At 41.6% G+C, this 16,726-nt stretch overlaps 1 protein-coding gene across 1 annotated transcript in view; it reads left to right on the plus strand.

Annotated features, from left to right (window-relative positions):
• PPP1R21 (protein phosphatase 1 regulatory subunit 21) overlaps window positions 1-16,726 on the plus strand; it is a 557,069-nt gene that overhangs the window by 478,508 nt on the left and 61,835 nt on the right. The gene's annotated exons all lie outside the window — the stretch shown is intronic.

Raw genomic sequence — 16,726 nt, forward strand, 5'->3', positions numbered from 1 at the left:
CCCCTGTCCACCTCAGCTTGATAAACCGCCCTCTTTATCTACTTTGGCTTTTGATGACCTTTCTAACTCTTATGAAATTGGTTATCTTAAAGGGACATTGTACTGAAATGTTATTTCTCCAACATTGGTGTGTCCGGTCCACGGCGTCATCCTTACTTGTGGGAATATCTCTTCCCCAACAGGAAATGGCAAAGAGTCCCAGCAAAGCTGGCCATATAGTCCCTCCTAGGCTCCGCCCACCCCAGTCATTCTCTTTGCCGTTGCACAGGCAACATCTCCACGGAGATGGTTAAGAGTATGTGGTGTTTAGTTGTAGTTTTTTATTCTACTATCAAGAGTTTGTTATTTTAAAATAGTGCTGGTATGTACTATTTACTCTGAAACAGAAAGTGATGAAGAATTCTGTTTGTGAGAGGAAGATGATTTTAGCGGACAGTAACTAAAATCCTTTGCTGTTTCCACATAGGACTGTTGAGATGAAGTAACTTCAGTTGGGGGAAACAGTTAGCAGACTTTTCTGCTTAAGGTATGACTAGACATATTTCTAACAAGACTGTGTAATGCTGGAAGGCTGTCATTTTCCCTCATGGGGACCGGTAAGCCATTTTCTTAGTCTCAAGCAGAATAAAGGGCTTAATATGGGCTATAAAACTGGTAGACACTTTTATGGGCAAAATCGATTGCTTTATTTGGGCATTTTATACATGTTTATGCTGGTATTTCACATTTATAAACTTGGGGAACGTTTTTTAACGTCAGGCACTATGTTAGACACCTTTTCCAGTCAGGAAGGGCCTTCCCAGTTGTAGGCTGAGCCTCATTTTCGCGCCATTATTGCGCAGTTGTTTTTGAGAGCAAGACATGCAGATGCATGTGTGAGGACCTGAAAATAGTTGGAAAAGCTCCTAGAAGGCGTCATTTGGTATCGTATTCCCCTCTGGGCTTGGTAGAGTCGCAGCAAAGGCTGTAGCTGGGACTGTAGAGGGGTTAAAACTGTAACCGGCTCCGGTTTCGTTATTTTAAGGGTTAAAGCTCTGAAATTTGGTGTGCAATACTTTTAATGCTTTAAGACACTGTGGTGAAATTTTGGTAAATTTTGAACAATTCCTTCATATTTTTTCACATATTCAGTAATAAAGTGTGCTCTGTTTAAAATTTAAAGAGACAGTAACGGTTTTGTTTTAAAACGGTTTTTGTGTTTTACTGACAGGTTTAAGCCTGTTTAACATGTTTGTGCCTTCAGATAAGCTATGTTCTATATGTATGAAAGTCAATGTGTCTCCCCCTTCTAAATTATGTGATAATTGTGCCATAGCGTCCAAACAAAGTAAGGACAGTACTGTCACAGATAATGAAGTTGCCCAAGATGATTCATCAGATGAAGGGAGTAGACATGGTTCTACATCATCTCCTTCTGTGTCTACACCAGTTTTGCTCACGCAGGAGGCCCCTAGTACTTCTAGAGCGCCAATGCTTATTACCATGCAACAATTGACGGCTGTAATGGATAACTCCATAGCAAATATTTTATCCAAAATGCCTGCATATCAGAGAAAGCGCGATTGCTCTGTTTTAAACACTGACGAGCAGGAGGGCGCTGATGATAATTGTTCTGTCATACCCTCACACCAATCTGAAGGGGCCATGAGGGAGGTTTTGTCAGATGGGGAAATTTCAGATTCAGGAAAAATTTCCCAACAGGCTGAACCTGATGTTGTGACATTTAAATTTAAATTAGAACATCTCCGCGCACTGCTTAAAGAGGTGTTATCTACTCTGGATGATTGTGACAACCTGGTCATTCCAGAAAAATTATGCAAGATGGACAAGTTCCTAGAGGTTCCGGTGCACCCTGCCGCTTTTCCTATACCCAAGCGGGTGCCGGACATAGTGAATAAGGAATGGGAGAAGCCCGGCATACCTTTTGTTCCCCCTCCTATATTTAAGAAATTATTTCCTATGGTCGACCCCAGAAAGGACCTATGGCAGACAGTCCCTAAGGTCGAGGGGGCAGTTTCTACTCTAAACAAGCGCACTACTATTCCTATCGAGGATAATTGTGCTTTCAAAGATCCTATGGATAAAAAATTGGAGGGTTTGCTTTAAAAGATTTTTATACAGCAAGGTTACCTTCTTCAACCCATTTCGTGCATTGTTCCTGTCACTACAGCAGCGTGGTTCTGGTTTGAGGAACTATAAAAGTCGCTCAGTAGAGAGACTCCATATGAGGAGGTTATGGACAGAGTTCACGCACTTAAGTTGGCTAACTCTTTTATTTTAGATGCCGCTTTGCAAATAGCTAGATTAGCGGCGAAAAATTCAGGGTTTGCAATTGTGGCGCGCAGAGCGCTTTGGCTAAAGTCTTGGTCAGCGGATGTATCATCCAAGACAAAATTGCTTAATATCCCCTTCAAGGGTAAAACTCTCTTTGGGCCAGAATTGAAAGAGATTATCTCAGACATCACTGGGGGAAAGGGCCACGCCCTCCCACAAGATAGGCCTTTCAAAGCCAAGAATAAGTCTAATTTTCGTTCCTTTCGTAATTTCAGGAACGGACCGGGCTCTAATTCTGCATCCTCTAAGCAAGAGGGTAATACCTCACAGACCAAACCAGCCTGGAAACCGATGCAAGGCTGGAACAAGGGTAAGCAGGCCAAGAAGCCTGCCGCTGCTAACAAAACAGCATGAAGGAGTAGCCCCTGATCTGGGACCGGATCTAGTGGGGGGCAGGCTCTCTCTCTTTGCTCAGGCTTGGGCAAGAGATGTTCAGGATCCCTGGACGCTAGAAATAGTTTCTCAGGGTTATCTTCTGGAATTCAAGGAACTACCCCCAAGGGGAAGGTTCCACATGTCTTACTTATCCTCAAACCAAATAAAGAGACAGGCATTCTTACATTGTGTAGAAGACCTGTTAAAGATGGGAGTGATACACCCAGTTCCAACTGCGGAACAAGGAATGGGATTTTACTCAAATCTGTTTGTAGTTCCCAAAAAAGAGGGAACTTTCAGACCAATCCTGGATTTAAAGATCCTAAACAAATTTCTCAGAGTGCCATCGTTCAAGATGGAAACCATTCGAACGATTCTACCCACAATTCAGGAAGGTCAATTTATGACTACCGTGGATCTAAAGGATGCGTATCTACATATCCCTATCCACAAAGAACATCATCAGTTCCTAAGGTTCGCCTTTCTGGACAAACATTACCAGTTTGTGGCCCTCCCATTCGGGTTAGCCACTGCTCCAAGGATTTTCACAAAGGTACTCGGATCCCTTCTAGCGGTTCTAAGACCAAGGGGCATTGCAGTAGTACCGTACTTGGACGACATTCTAGTACAAGCGTCGTCTCTTTCAAAGGCAAAGGCTCACTCAGACATCGTTCTGGCCTTTCTCAGATCTCACAGCTGGAAGGTGAACATAGAAAAAAGTTCCCTGTCTCCGTCGACAAGAGTTCCCTTCTTGGGAACAATAATAAATTCCTTAGAAATTAGGATTTTCTTGACAGAAGTCAGAAAGTCAAAACTTCTAAACGCTTGTCAAGTTCTTCATTCTATTCCTCGTCCTTCCGTAGCTCAGTGCATGGAAGTAGTAGGATTGATGGTTGCAGCCTTTTGCGCGAATTCATCTAAGACCATTACAACTGTGCATGCTGAAACAGTGGAATGGGGAATGGGGACTATACAGACTTGTCTCCAGTGATTCAAGTAGATCAGAAGACCAGAGACTCACTCCGTTGGTGGCTAACCCAGGATCACCTATCCCAGGGAATGAGCTTCCGCAGTCCAGAGTGGGTCATCGTCACGACCGACGCCAGCCTAGTGGGCTGGGGCGCGGTCTGGGAATCCCTGAAGGCTCAGGGACTGTGGTCTCGGGAAGAGTCTCTTCTCCCGATAAACATTCTGGAACTAAGAGCGATATTCAATGCTCTCAGGGCTTGGCCTCAGTTAGCAAAGGCCAGGTTCATAAGATTCCAATCAGACAGCATGACGACTGTTGCGTATCTCAATCATCAGGGGGGAACAAGGAGTTCCCTGGCGATGAAAGAAGTGACCAAAATAATACAATGGGCGGAGAATCACTCCTGCCACCTATCTGCGATCCACATTCCAGGTGTGGAAAACTGGGAAGCGGATTATTTGAGTCGTCAGACATTCCATCCGGGGGAGTGGGAACTCCACCCGGAGATCTTTGCCCAGTTGACGCAACTATGGGGCATTCCAGATATGGATCTGATGGCGTCTCGTCAGAACTTCAAGGTTCCTTGCTACGGGTCCAGATCCAGGGATCCCAAGGCGACTCTAGTGGATGCACTAGTAGCACCTTGGACCTTCAACCTAGCTTATGTGTTTCCACCGTTTCCTCTCATTCCCAGGCTGGTAGCCAGGATCAAACAGGAGAGGGCCTCGGTGATCTTGATAGCTCCTGCGTGGCCACGCAGGACTTGGTATGCAGACCTGGTGAATATGTCATCGGTTCCACCATGGAAGCTACCTTTGAGACAGGACCTTCTTGTTCAGGGTCCATTCGAACATCCAAATCTGGTCTCCCTCCAGCTGACGGCTTGGAGATTGAACGCTTGATTCTATCAAAGCGTGGGTTTTCAGATTCCGTGATAGATACTCTGGTTCAAGCCAGAAAACGGGTAACTAGAAAGATTTACCATAAAATATGGAAAAGATATATCTGCTGGTGCGAATCCAAAGGATTCCTATGGAATAAGATAAAGATTCCTAGGATTCTTTCCTTTCTACAAGAAGGTTTAGATAAAGGATTATCTGCGAGTTCTCTAAAGGTACAGATTTCTGCTTTATCTGTCCTACTACACAAACGACTGGCAGTTGTGCCAGATGTTCAAGCATTTGTTCAGGCTTTGGTTAGGATCAAGCCTGTTTACAGACCTTTGACTCCTCCCTGGAGTTTAAATCTAGTTCTTTCAGTTCTTCAAGGGGTTCCGTTTGAACCTTTACATTCCATAGATATTAAGTTGTTATCTTGGAAAGTTTTGTTTTTGGTTGCTATTTCTTCTGCTAGAAGAGTGTCTGAGTTATCTGCTCTACAGTGTACTCCACCCTATCTGGTGTTCCATTCAGATAAGGTTGTTCTGCGTACTAAGCCTGGTTTTCTACCAAAGGTTGTTTCCAACAAAAATATTAATCAGGAGATAGTTGTACCTTCTTTGTGTCCGAATCCAGTTTCAAAGAAGGAACGTTTGCTACACAATTTAGATGTAGTCCGTGCTCTAAAATTCTACTTAGAAGCTACAAAAGAGCTCAGACAAACTTCTTCTCTGTTTGTCGTCTATTCTGGTAAAAGGAGAGGTCAAAAAAGCAACTTCTACCTCTCTTTCCTTTTGGCTTAAAAGCATCATCCGATTGGCTTATGAGACTGCTGGACGGCAGCCTCCTGAAAGAATCACAGCTCACTCCACTAGGGCTGTAGCTTCCACATGGGCCTTCAAGAACGAGGCTTCTGTTGATCAGATATGTAAGGCAGTGACTTGGTCTTCACTGCACACTTTTGCCAAATTTTACAAATTTGATACTTTTGCTTCTTCGGAGGCTATTTTTGGGAGAAAGGTTTTGCAAGCCGTGGTGCCTTCCGTTTAGGTGACCTGATTTGCGCCCTCCCTTCATCCGTGTCCTAAAGCTTTGGTATTGGTTCCCACAAGTAAGGATGACGCCGTGGACCGGACACACCAATGTTGGAGAAAACAGAATTTATGCTTACCTGATAAATTACTTTCTCCAACAGTGTGTCCGGTCCACGGCCCGCCCTGGTTTTTTAATCAGGTCCGATGAATTATTTTTTCTAACTACAGTCACCACGACACCCTATGGTTTCTCCTATTTTTTCCTCCTGTCCGTCGGTCAAATGACTGGGGTGGGTGGAGCCTAGGAGGGACTATATGGCCAGCTTTGCTGGGACTCTTTGCCATTTCCTGTTGGGGAAGAGATATTCCCACAAGTAAGGATGACGCCGTGGACCGGACACACCGTTGGAGAAAGTAATTTATCAGGTAAGCATAAATTCTGTTTTCCTTTATTATATTCCCAATGGTCCATTTTACCTGCTGGAGTGTATTTAATTGTTAGCAAAATACAGGTAAATTAGCTGTTTGCAATTTTAAAGAACTACTTTTGCCTGTTGTATTCCCATCTATACTGAAAATATGAGTAGGAAAGCTATGTAAACATGAGACAGTAGCCCTAATTAATATACCAGTGGGGGTAGGAGGAAGAGAGAGATTTTGTATCTGAAATAGCTGGTTGTGCTGATTCAATCACCATCCATAATTAGCATTTCAATACCTAAAATAGATAGCATTGGCAGAACTGCTTTACTTTCAGACTCAGCGCATTGTTAAGGATATTGGAATGTCTAATATGTATAGTGCCTTGAGGTCACATTTCCAATGTTAAAGTGATGGTAAAGTCATCTGTTGTGCAATACATAATCCTTTTTCTTTTACCATAACTAGCACATCGATGTGCTTATATAAATAAAAAACCATTTATTCACTCTGTAATGCCGATTTTATTTCCCTCTCCGTACAGTGTTTCAAACAGCCTCTCTATATTTTTTCACCGGTGCAGCTTTGATTGACAACGCTTTTAGCCAATCATCAGCTCACCATGCGCCCTATGTGAAATATGTACCGCACGCTCCCGACATCTACACTAAGTCTTTGCTACTTACTGCGCATGCGCACTTCTTACGCTAACTGCGCATTGCTATATGACACTACGCACCGATCGGCTAAAACCAGGAGTTGAGTATTCTCATATCGCAATGCGCAGTTAGCGTAAGCTGTGCGCATGCGCAGTAAGTAGCAAAGACTTAGTGTAAATGTCGGGAGCGTGCGGTACATATTTCACATAGGGCGCATGGTGAGCTGATGATTGGCTAAAAGCGTTGTCAATCAAAGCTGCACCGGTGAAAAAATATAGAGAGGCTGTTTGAAACACTGTACGGAGAGGGAAATAAAATCGGCATTACAGCGTGAATAAATGTTTTTTTATTTATATAAGCACATCGATGTGCTAGTTATGGTAAAAGAAAAAGGATTATGTATTGCACAACAGATGACTTTACCATCACTTTAAGTTTTTAAAACAAATGTGTTAAATAACATAATTTATGCTTACCTTTCTTTCATGGTGGTGAGAGTACATGAGCAGTAACATGTGGGATTGAGTTCCTGCCATTAGGAGAAGGCAAAGATCCCAAACACCAAGAACTTTAAAATCCCTCCCATCTCCTTTTCCGAGCAGAGGAAAGGTTAACAGAGAGGTAGGAAAGGCAAAGCAGGGTATGAAGAGGTGCAAATAAAAAGGCTGCTGTCCAGATAAGAATTCATACTAAATGGGTGGGTCCAGTGGACTCTCACCACCATGAAAGAAAGTAATTTACCAAGTAAGCATAAATTATGTTTTCTTTCATAAGGCGGTGAAAGTCCACAAGCCTTGACATGTGGGATCTAATACTTAAGCTGGGGAGTTCACGAAAAAATGGTCAGGATAAAAGAATAAAGGCAGTTCTTATTTGCCAGACACTGCGGCCTGAAGGACTTTTCTGATAAAAAAAACATCAGAAAGATCAAATTTAAAAATGTATGACCAAGTCGCCACTTTGCAGCTGTTTAACAGAGGCTTTGCTCTTAAAGTCAGATCCGCCACCAATAAATCTTTGTGAATCACTTATTCAACCCAGAAGTTAAAATAAGCACCATAGTCTAGTGCCTTATGGATGTGATGGAGACAAATAAATTAGAACATTGTAAAAAAAAATAGGGAGCAGTAGATGAGGTACACAGGTACTACATAATGGTGCTGAGGGACATACTGAAATAGTTTTGCAAAGTACGCACAAAAACTGAGAGAAATTATAGTCCCTGCATTTCATTACTAAAAACAGCAGAAAACCAGCGGAGCTTAACTAACAACCAGTGTTAGAGGTTAGCAATAGTATTGAGCATAGGATTGTATAATAAAACCCCTTCAGAACTATTATGCACAAAGACAGTAAACAACTGATGGCTCAGAAATTATAACCCCTCAGCTTTAATGTGGTGGCACTAGCCACTGAAAATGTAACTAAAACACCCCCAATAACAGGTGATGAATCGGGTACTTACTCCCCCATATTGAGAATCCTAAACAGGCTAAAGCGGTGGTGCCGAGTACAAGCTTTAAAGATGGCTGCCAGACACAGTGAGGAAAGCACAAAACCGAGGGTGGGAAAACCTTAACTGATACTGTGCCATAGCGCACCCCCACAGTACTGAAAGACTAATTAGTGTACTGCCATGTAGAACTGCAGCAGTGACCGCCAGTTTAAAGCTTGTAAGCAGACACAGAGCATGCCCCTCACAATAGTGCTTTCCACATTAAAACACTGGTCGCCATCCAAAATGCTCACACGCAATGCAGCACCACAAATGCCTCACAAGCTGTTTCCCTTTAGGCGCAAAGACTTAAAGCTACAGAGTCCCAACAAAGGAATGCTTTGGAAATTGTTAAAAAGACAGTGCCCATAAAGTATATACATACAAAGAAACAAGTCCCTTAGGATGTATACCCCATAGCTGAGAGATGATAAAGCCATAATAAATGTGCAGCATCATAAATCTAATGGTATTCCCCAGTAGCACTGAATTTGACTGTGTGTAGTATAAATGTCCCCTGACCATGCTATACATAAAAGTGTATCTGCTATTACCATTCCGGCTATGTAAATGCACTGCACTTACCTTGTAAAAGCACCAACTAAACTGATCTTACCAGCTGTAAGGAAAATCTGTATCCAGTAGAGAGCTGATCCTGTGCTGTGAAGGTAATAGCAGAGGATAATCAGAAACAAAGAAAAAATGATAATAGGAGTAAATTACAAAGTTGCTTAAAATTACTTGCTTTATCTGAATCATGAAAGTTTAATTTTTGACTAAACTATTCCTTTAAGTCGTTACTTTTTACCTCTACTATAGCTCCACTGTTTGATGTCCGCTTTTCTTAACATTGTTATGTAAGTAAAACTGCAATAACTGTGAGTACCTCTTGAAACTGAAATGCCCGTATTCAATAGAAGGATTTTGTATGACCTATGATTAAAGGGTCACCAATTGAATCACACACACAGGATTTTTTTTCTTCAGGTCCCATGCTTACCCTCCTATTGAAGGTGGCCAGTTTATTTTACAAAGCTTCTCTATCACAATAGTTCTCTTTTAATATCAATATGCAGGGGCAGGGAAATGTTGCTGTATTGGACTCACTTATAATTGTGTGTGCTGATGTCATGTGTCATTTTGAGAGCAGGTGTCTAATTATTGTTACATCAATGTTTTTTTTTTTTTTTTAAATGCATTTCTTTAATTTTTTTTTTTTTTCAGTGATGTATTCTTTGACAGATTTTTTATGTGACGCATTTGCACCAAGAATTTCGATATCCTAGCTCTTTTTTTTTTCTACAAAATCATTAAAAAAAATTGTTACCTACCCATCCTAGTATTCATATATTTGATTATATTTTATCCAGGAAATTACACAATGTAATTCTTTAATTTTGTTTATATACAGTATCTATAGAAGTATTTTTTTTATTAACCGGAATTTTCTTTTTAATTTGGGATTTAATTTGCCATTGCAGGGAGAATGGACAAAATAAATAGGGTGTGCCTTTTTACGCCTTATACATTCTCATCCAAAGATTTGTTTGCTTGTTTTTTAACTGCTTCGGTAAAATGCACACAGAATACAAATTTACTTTAAGGATTTTATTTTGAAATGCATAAGAAGGGAGTGCTTTTTTCCTCTCTCTGTTTCTGATTTTTTATACATATTTAATACATAGGGATGCAGAATAATAATTATGATAGTGCATTAAATAAGGCTTGGATAAAATTATTGTAGTATTGTTTTTCAAGAATATTGATGACTCAGGTCACAATTGCTTTATGCGCTAGCGTATCAGTTTGCTACAAGAATAATATTGGTTTCATAATACTCTGCATTGAAGATACAAAGCAACTGAATTATAAAGGCGCATCAGTTCTTTCCGCATTGGGAGTACATCTGTCTAAAGAAGAAGAAGTTTCAGAAATGAAAGCTTAATATTCAAATCTCATTTTTTTTTCTATCTGTCCCTCCTGCTGTCACCAAATGGTCACAAGAAGTGACATCTGGACTTGTCAGATGCAAATCACTGAACGTGACAGGAAACAGAATGAAAGGAAATCTAATGAATTGGATGTTTTTGGTTAATCATTTTAATAATAATTATTTCTGCTTTGATATGTTAAGCGGTCAAAATCATCGTAACTTGCGCTTCACCACTGATCTTAATCGTAGTCAACATAGCATAAAAAGTTTTGATATCCATTTCCTCTACAAAATTGTTTATCTTTCTTTAAGGTCTGCAATGCTGCTTTGGCTCCACGGGAGACAAAAAGAATGCTTTGCATATAGGCATTTTTTTTAACTTGAATGCTAATTTTGTTGTTCGTATTGAAAAAAGAATATTCTAAAATGTCTCCTCTGATTTCTTCTTGGTTTTCACATCAGGCTGTATCATTTAGAAATGGTTTCTAAATAGCTTTTCATTTTTCCTTGGTGTATTGATGTCTTTCATCCCATTTTCGTTCCCCCCTCTTATCTTCTCTCATTCCCCATGCTATCAATTCCTTGATGACCTTTCTCTTCAAGAATACTGATTTTCATCAGCAGCTCGTCTATCCTGTGTTTTGACCATGAATAATGTAGTTTGCCATTTGTGTGCACTGTCAAAGAGATACATGGTTCTTCTAATAACAAAGTAGAAAGTGAAATGAAAGAATGCTGCTTGCATTCACTATTCTTTCTTAATGTTGGATTTGTTTTTTTATATATATACTAATGAAGCATTCTAGAAGCACCCTTTAGTTTTCATGACATAGTAGATGTATATTTGATGAAACCTATAATGTAGAATCATATTCTTGAGATTATTACTGCAATTTTTTTTTCTTTGTGTTTGCAAACTGTTTGTTTTAGCATTAATTCCTAACATTACCTTAAAATTATTTTCTTGTAATCCCTTAAAACACATTTATTTTTCCCCACAAGGTGTGTCTCATTAGAATTGTGTATTGGTTAAAATAAATACATGAATAAATAAAAATAATTTGTTCATGTCATCATGCACACCATGTTTTATATGACACCATGACTGTAAACAAGGGGACAGTAACTCTTAAAGGGATAGGAATGGTGCTCCTTTAGTCCAAACAATATGTTAAACCAAAGTAAATATAAGAAAATATTGTGTTCAAAAACAACAAACAACTTACTTGTTTTCTTGCAAATGAGCATTTAGAAATTCTCAGTGTAGCTCCGACCAACAGCTAGAAAAGAGAGTAGGTATGCTGAGAACGTAGGTTGCATTCTGCCTCTCAGAGCATGGGCAGAACCTGACCTCCTTTCTCTAGCTTTTACTAACTAGTGAACCAGCTCATGTTACTCTAACAGATTTATGGCTTCAAGCTATATATACCTTCCTGTAGAGACCCTAGCCTCCTTGTAGGGCTGTGGCAGGAAGTAATGAACACTGCACAAATGATGTAAAAAAATATAAAAGGTGAATAAAATGCTAAATAATACATATTGCAATGGTTTCTATTAATTATGAGCCACTGCTTAGTACTCTTTTTATTACAGCAATGAAACAAACTGTTCATCCATACAGGGTACATCAGCAGTTGTTCACAAGCCCTCTTATCTGGCCTTGTTAATATCGCAGGTAGGCAAGACGCACTATATCTACGTGCCTCCGGAACTAAGGCATGCCATACTATCACAGCTTCACCTCTGTAAGTAAGAGGTTAACATCCCTTTAATTGAAGTTACTTTTATGCTCATGTTTCTTTTTTATCAGATATCGGTAGTATATTTAGGCTGGGTAGTCCCTGGAATAGCCATGTTTTGGTCCTTGTAGTGAAGCAGGCATAACAGGTTTGTTTTGTTGCATTTTACTGCCTCTCTAATTATATCACTAGTGTTCCTTTCATATCCTTCCTCATTTTCTGCCTATGTTGCTACATAATGGAGTATATGATTGTACAGATCTCTCCCACCTCCCAGATCTGCACTGTACTTTCTTTCATGTAATTAGCAAGAGTCCATGAGCTAGTGACGTATGGGATATACATTCCTACCAGGAGGGGCAAAGTTTCCCAAACCTCAAAATGCCTATAAATACACCCCTCACCACACCCACAATTCAGTTTTTACAAACTTTGCCTCCTATGGAGGTGGTGAAGTAAGTTTGTGCTAGATTCTACGTTGATATGCGCTCCGCAGCAAGTTGGAGCCCGGTTTTCCTCTCAGCGTGCAGTGAATGTCAGAGGGATGTGAGGAGAGTATTGCCTATTTGAATGCAGTGATCTCCTTCTACGGGGTCTATTTCATAGGTTCTCTGTTATCGGTCGTAGAGATTCATCTCTTACCTCCCTTTTCAGATAGACGATATACTCTTATTTATATATCATTACCTCTGCTGATTTTCGTTTCAGTACTGGTTTGGCTTTCTACAAACATGTAGATGAGTGTCCTGGGGTAAGTAAATCTTATTTTCTGTGACACTCTAAGCTATGGTTGGGCACTTTATTTATAAAGTTCTAAATATATGTATTCAAACATTTATTTGCCTTGACTCAGAATGTTCAACATTCCTTATTTTCAGACAGTCAGTTTCATATTTGGGATAATGCATTTGAATCAATCATTTTTTCTTACCTTAAAAATTTGACTTTTGGGGGCGGAGCTAACCGCTGAACTGAGCAGACGTGTATGAGAGGAGCTCTGCTCTGAAATACTGACAAAACAGGGTTTAATAGTGAATATACTGCTGAAAATCAGCCTAAGCACTACTTTTAAGCTAAGCTAGACTCTCCCTTGCATCTGGAGATTGATGAGACTAACTTCATAAAATCAGTCAGTTTCCTACTATTCCTGTATCTGCTTACAGCGGGACCTACCTAAAAGAGGCTGCGGACGACACTGACAAGGGAGCCAGTTCTCCGGAGGGTCGGGGCTCCGCTCCGGGGAATCCCTTAACTGTGCACCTACTGTTTGTTGGAGAACCCTGCCTGATTGCGGGAGAAGAGCCGCCGGAGGTGAGGTGGACACTGAGGCCACTCTTCGCTACTACCTACTGCGAGTCCTTATCTCCGGAGGGTCGGGGCTCCGCTCCGGAGACACAGAAACTACTTCCCCCAGCTATCACCAACTACCACTCAACTGTCTGTCATTCTGCTCCGGAGGGTCGGGGATCCGCTCCGGAGCGCGCACCCAGAGGCCGGGACATCTGTCCAGAAGAGGCCGGTACTGGACATCCTAACCTGCAGTAGCCGAAGGACTCTGAAGATCAGCACAGCAACGGGAGGACAGCCACTTTCCTGATTGGAGAGGGAAGTGTAGAGGCCGCGGCTCCCGGTTCCCACAAAAATAGTAACCAGGCCTACCTGTTGCGCTATCCTCTGGAAAAGGCGCGAACCTGCGCCATCTTGGGGCCTTGCTTCCTCACTTAGCTCCGACTTGGTCCGAATAGAGTCTATCTGGAGGAGCGCTGCTAGTTCCTCACCCCCACGGGTGCCTAACTGTGCGGCATATGAAAGCGGCATCCAGACAGCAACGGAGAGACCCTGTGCCTACAAGAACTGGATATAATAGCAGGGCCCATGCGGACATACAGGTATTGATCTTATAGTTCTTAGAGTTCTAAACCTACACCTTGCCACTTTGCTGCACATCTTTGAGGACACCCTTTCAGCCTACTAGACACTCCCTCCTATCCTTCTCCCACTAGTCCCATAGCTGGGTTTTACGAGCCACACCAGAGATATAACTTGCCACTAACAGGAGGCCCCATTAAGTCAACGGTATACATTACCAACCTGAGGTGACTTATACTTAAACTTACATTTGCTCATGGGCTGCTCCCATAAATGGGCCCACTGAGCCTGATACTACTGATACCATAGTGCAAAGACTATCTGTGACATAGCAATCCCAGATATACATCCACCCCCTGCAGCGGTCTCACACAAGTTTCAGCCTGATAAAGTTATATTGCTACTGTTGTGTTCTGGATATTGCTCTCACTAATCTCACAATAAACTGCAGCTGCAATCAATATTTTCTATATATATATGTAAACTACTGTGTTCATGTGCTGTGCAACATCTTGTACTATATGGAGAAACTATAGAGCTCTATCACAGCGCTAAAGGGGTGAGAATACCCTTAGGACATATATATAGAGGTTTACCCACATAACTATTGGATTGGTATTTACCGTGAAGCCACTCTTACTAGTTTAAGGGGGAAAGTTTGAAAGGCATCCTATTAGCCACCTAAGCACTTAGAGTGTACTTTTCTGGGACATTTTCATCTCACATACCTTGAGATTACCAGTGACCCTGGGAGCAGTTCCTTAAAGTTCGAGCTATTAGAGGCTCCTCAGTGTACCATCTAAGAGAGGAGCTCTAGGCATCCAAATATTCCCCAACTGGAATCTCTCAGGGGCATCACCAATCGCTTTACCTGAAGCTGCCTTCTATCAGCTTTTACATATATGCAGCACAGCCTCAGATAGACTGTGGAAATTATCTTCTCACAATAACCTGCAGCATTACTGTGTTATATTATTGCTGCTGCGTCAGCTTATGTGTCTCTGAGCTCTCAGCCCAGAGTGGAGTGTTTTTTACTTACTATATCTGTCTAACACTTATTTTTACCCACAGGTCCTACTTACTATAATATTGCCAATATATCCTTAATCATACATTTTTCTTTCACAGGTATTTAAGTGTATCACGATAAATGTTAGTGTAACTCCTCATTGATATGATGTACTGACAGCCAGGCTAAAAAACACTAGTCTTTCACTAAAGGTTCTAGTGCCCTAGCCTAACATATATATTTACCTAAAGCTACCAAGTAGTCTAGCCAACACTTACCCCCCGAAGCGCATACATATAGACGCATATATTGACGCGCTCCCCTAGCCACACATACACTGATACGTAGCAGCAAGCACACTCACTACACATAGCCTGATCTCCCCACACCGCACTTCCCCTACTGTAGCATACCTTCTGGAATCTTATATCCAGAAGAACATCACCTTCACCTACACTCCTAAACTAACAATTTAAAGATTTAATTGCAAGGTATTCTATCCACCCCTGCTCAATATCCCACTGAGTTACACTGTCTGTTAATTCTTTCTGGCACCTCTCCCTTTCCGGTCCAGCCAGTCTGGGCTGGTCACTTCCCCTCTCCTTTTTCCCTTCTATATAGCCGTATCCCACCACTCCCTGGGGTGCCAGAGACTCACATACCTGTATTTATATGTTGAGATCGAAGGGTTCAATTATTACCTATTATTTGATGTTGTAACAAAATGTCATAAATATAGAAGGTGTTATTGACCCCTGCTCCGCAGTCTAGCAATACATATCAGACCTAGTAAACTTTACTGTACGGTGCTTTATACTTTTCAGATTGTTTTCAGAGTGCTTTATAAGAGAAGGTTGGTGCTAATCTTTAACCTTCAGGCATACCTAACAGTCTTAATACAATGCCCCACGGGCCCAGGCGTCAGGGGAAACCCTCCACTACCACTCAGAAGACTGTTTATGACCACTTTACTCAATCAGGAAAGGAATCTAACCCTGTCACCAACGAAGAGATGAGCGACCCTGAGTCGATCGATGCTGAATCTCATTCCAGCGTGCGCTCAGAAGCGCCATCACATCATTACATTACTAAGGCTACCCTACAGCATATGTTGGCCAGTCAAACGCGCTCTATCACCCAGGAAATTCAACGGTCTTCTGCGGAACTGAAAAAGGAAATCTCAGAGATTGGAGAAAGAGTTGAAGCACTAGAGCGGAAACAGGATGATCTAGCAGTAGATCAATCAAACCTGCTCACTTACTCTGAAACCCTAGCAGATCAGATGACTCAACTTGAATTTAAAATGGCAGACATCGAAGACAGATCTCGCAGAAATAATATCCGGTTTAGGGGTATTCCAGAAACCGTAGAAAATACTCATCTCCAACCCTACCTAAAGGAACTCTTTACAGTACTCGTGGGCACCCCAGATGGATATACTGATACAATGGAGAGAGCCCATAGAGCTTTAAGATCACGACTTACTCCAGCCGACAAACCAAGAGATGTAATTGTCTGCTTCCACAGCTACATATATAAAGACAAACTTATGCAAGCAGCCTTCAAAAGACCGCCTATGCCAGAAAAATTCAAGGATGTTCAACTCCTACCTGATCTTTCAACTCATACCCTACAGTACCGTAAAACCTTCCAACAAATTACTCTGACGCTCAGGAAGGCCAACATTAAATACAGATGGGGCCACCCTACAAACCTAGTGGTCACCAGAAACAACCAGAGCCACACAATTAACTCCATACCTCAGGGTATGGCTCTCCTGACCACATGGGGCCTACACCAGGAACAGCCTCCACCGCTACAGCCAACCCACCCAAAGCTGAGAGCTTCGGCTCCCGAATGGACCATTAAAGAGCAGAGAGCCAAGAAACCTAAAACTAACCCACCGTAAAAACACGCCTGGTAGCCTTTAACGGAACTTACCTAGACTTTATTTGATTTAGAAGTTTGATCTGTCACCAACAGATCATAACTGAGACTGAGTTAAAGCTTG

The sequence above is a fragment of the Bombina bombina genome, chromosome 4 (assembly GCF_027579735.1).
Source record: "Bombina bombina isolate aBomBom1 chromosome 4, aBomBom1.pri, whole genome shotgun sequence".
In the NCBI taxonomy this organism is placed as follows: Eukaryota; Metazoa; Chordata; class Amphibia; order Anura; family Bombinatoridae; genus Bombina; species Bombina bombina.